Here is a 3,004-nt window from a genome sequence, read left to right on the forward strand (position 1 = left end):
CTTGTACATCAATAAGATAATCATTATTACTAGGACTATGAGGATATATATCTGCAGTCTCTAAGGTCCTAAGATGTTCTGCCTTGTCCCTAAAGCCTGTGCTTGGTGGACCACAATGCAGTGTTCAGTATTAACCCTTTCAGAAGCATTATCTTATATACCCTCCCAATAGTAAATGTTTATACATTCACATTTACAACTACATTTATCACTACCCATCTTCTTTGAAGTCTAACTTCACTTTAGTCTGGATGTTTTACAATTCTTCCAGAACACGTTTTCTTCTGGCTTGGAAAAGGGTAGGTCTTTGGCCTGAGGATTGTTGATCTTGATTTTCTTCTTGACTCTGAGTGGTCTCCAATATCCCTCTCCACTAAAGGACCTTATATCTCTTGGATATCCTTTGTTGAAGCCCTTGTTCCTACTATATCAAGCATTCAGTTTATTGCCTTCTTGGGAGCATTCTTAATTTCTGAATGTATTTTACACAGGAAATCTTGCCAATTGAATCAGATAGTTGTTCCATAACAAGATCCAGCGGACCTTTAGTCTCATAATTTCCATCTGGGAAGATGCCTGTTGGATGGAAAGAGGTACTTTCAGGATTTCTGGTCCAGATGATTTCTACTTTTTGATGATGTCCTAAAATTACAAACATTATTCTGGCTGCATGGAGCTCATTCTTCATTTGTGTGAACAAATCTTTATTCTTCATCTGTTGATACATTGGGCATCTTTATTCAAACTCTGTGGCCGCTGTCGGAATGATGCTCCAGACAGTTTCCCGACCTCAGTCATTGTATTGGAGGATCGCTACTTCCTTCGCATTCTCTCTGCTCCTAGTTCTGATAATTCCATTTTGGAGGACAAAGAATTCAAATGTTCCTCTTGAATTTGTGTCAAATCCACAATAACTGTTTGTTCTGCACAGTTTTGCTGTCAGTATGACTTCAGTTAATGATTCCACAATGAGCTCCATTGGGTTGCACTGTTCATCCTTTTTGTCAGCATTTGCTTCTGCTTACAAACTCCTTTGATTTCTGCCATCTGAAAGTCATTCAGTGATGTTAGGAATAGAACATATTTCCAACACTCCTGTATAATTGCAGTTTTCCTTTTTGTTAGCAGTACGGAACAATTATCTTATGCTAACATAGGTATACTGTTGATAGAGTCTTCTTTTCGGTTCTGCCATAAGTCCAGAAGGCCCAATGAAATCTTCTACCAGTTGCACCTTGACAGTTAGATGACAATAGTTTGTTCCTGGACCAGTTGTTCTCTGCCTGCCTTCTTTTTGAATAGACTAGGCATATTTTGGTTTCCCTTGAACTGTTCACTATCTCTTGAAACCAGTGGAACATGTTCTGCCACCTCAGTGATGCTGGGCAAGGCATGAATGAAGGTTCAAAAGTGAGAAGTGTTGATCATAAATCATGCACACATTGTCAGCTCACTTTCACTCGTTGTATTTATGACTTGCTTGTAGCAAATGTTTGATCTTGAGAATATGCTTCCAGACAATGCAGTTTCATCTCTGTTTCCTCACTGGGTATTCAATGTAATAATACAGTGATGGTCACCTCCATGACTGATTTAAAATTAGTAAGATGCTCGTTGACATAAACAGGTTTTGTCAAACTCCCAAGTCATTTGGATCACTAATTTCCTGTATGGATGCAAATGGAAGTCTTCCCTAAAGCTGGTGGTGCTATCAATATCATATCTTTATTTGAGGAATGTCACAACCAGCTCCTTGAAGGGCGTCCCCATGGATGTAACTCTGGATGTGAGAAGCCACACCCACTCCTCCCAAATGGTTATGTTCCTAGGTGAAGAGAGATGAGTTGGCTCCCATTCTTGGCCACAACAATATTGATTTGAAGAAGAATCCCTCCATCATGGACACCTTTTCCCAGCACTAATATGTTTGTATTTTTAAGCAGGTTTTCTTGAGTTAAAGATGAGTGAGTTTATTAGCTGTTAAAATGTGAAAAGGAATAATAAAATGTGACACACATACACACAGATTAGAAATGAGAGGTTAGTCCAAAAGTAAAAGTAGCTAAGTACAATCTTTGGCTTGTCCACGATGAATAGATTGTGCAACATTGCAGCTGTTAATTTGGCTGATTCCAGTGGAGCTGACTTTGGTCAAATAGTTGGGTAAAGATTCTTAGTGCTGTAGTTCGCTGAGAAGAGTTTGTCCAACTTCTTTCAACAGTGGCTTTGCTGATGATTTGTTTTCAACATTCAAAAAGAAAAATATTTTATTTATTTCTACCTGCACAGACAGAGGTGTGTAGTGGAAGTTCTTAGTCATGCCTCTTCATAGCTCACTTAAGCACGATTCAACTTGAACCACAAGATAGCAGATTAGTGCACCAGCATAAAGAGACCATAGGTTGCAGTTAATATTGAAAACTCTTTCTTGTGTATTCATGCAAGGGTAAATCACAAACATGTCCTTCACCTAGAACAACTCATCAAATCCACAATCTGGGATACAGCCTAGAGGAGATCACAATACTGTTTCTTTGAATGGCATCTCTCCCCTTGAAATGTTCCTGCCTGAGACCCCTTGAATGACTTTGGATGCATCATCATATGGTTCCTCTGAGAACTCAGTGTAATCACATAGGGACTTTCCCAGACAGCCACAAAATTTACATTCTCAACCATCTTTTGACTTGTACATAAAACATGTTGTACTTAAAAGTTCATTTCTTTTATTCTTTCATGGGATGTTGGTATCACTGTTAAGGCCAGCATTTAATGCCCATACCTAATGACAATTCAATTGAATGCTTGCTCAGCCATTTCCTTCGGGAATAAAGAGCCAACCACATTGCTTGGGTCTGGAGTCACACATATGCCAGACTGAGTAAAGATGGCAGATTTCTTTCCCTAAAGGACATATCAAAACCAAGGAAAACAAGGTGTAGAGCTGGATGAACACAGCAGGCCAAGCAGCATCAGAGGAGCAGAAAAGTTGATGTTTCGGGTC

The sequence above is a fragment of the Rhincodon typus genome, chromosome 19 (genome assembly GCF_021869965.1).
Source record: "Rhincodon typus isolate 14 chromosome 19, sRhiTyp1.1, whole genome shotgun sequence".
Lineage (NCBI taxonomy): Eukaryota > Metazoa > Chordata > Chondrichthyes > Orectolobiformes > Rhincodontidae > Rhincodon > Rhincodon typus.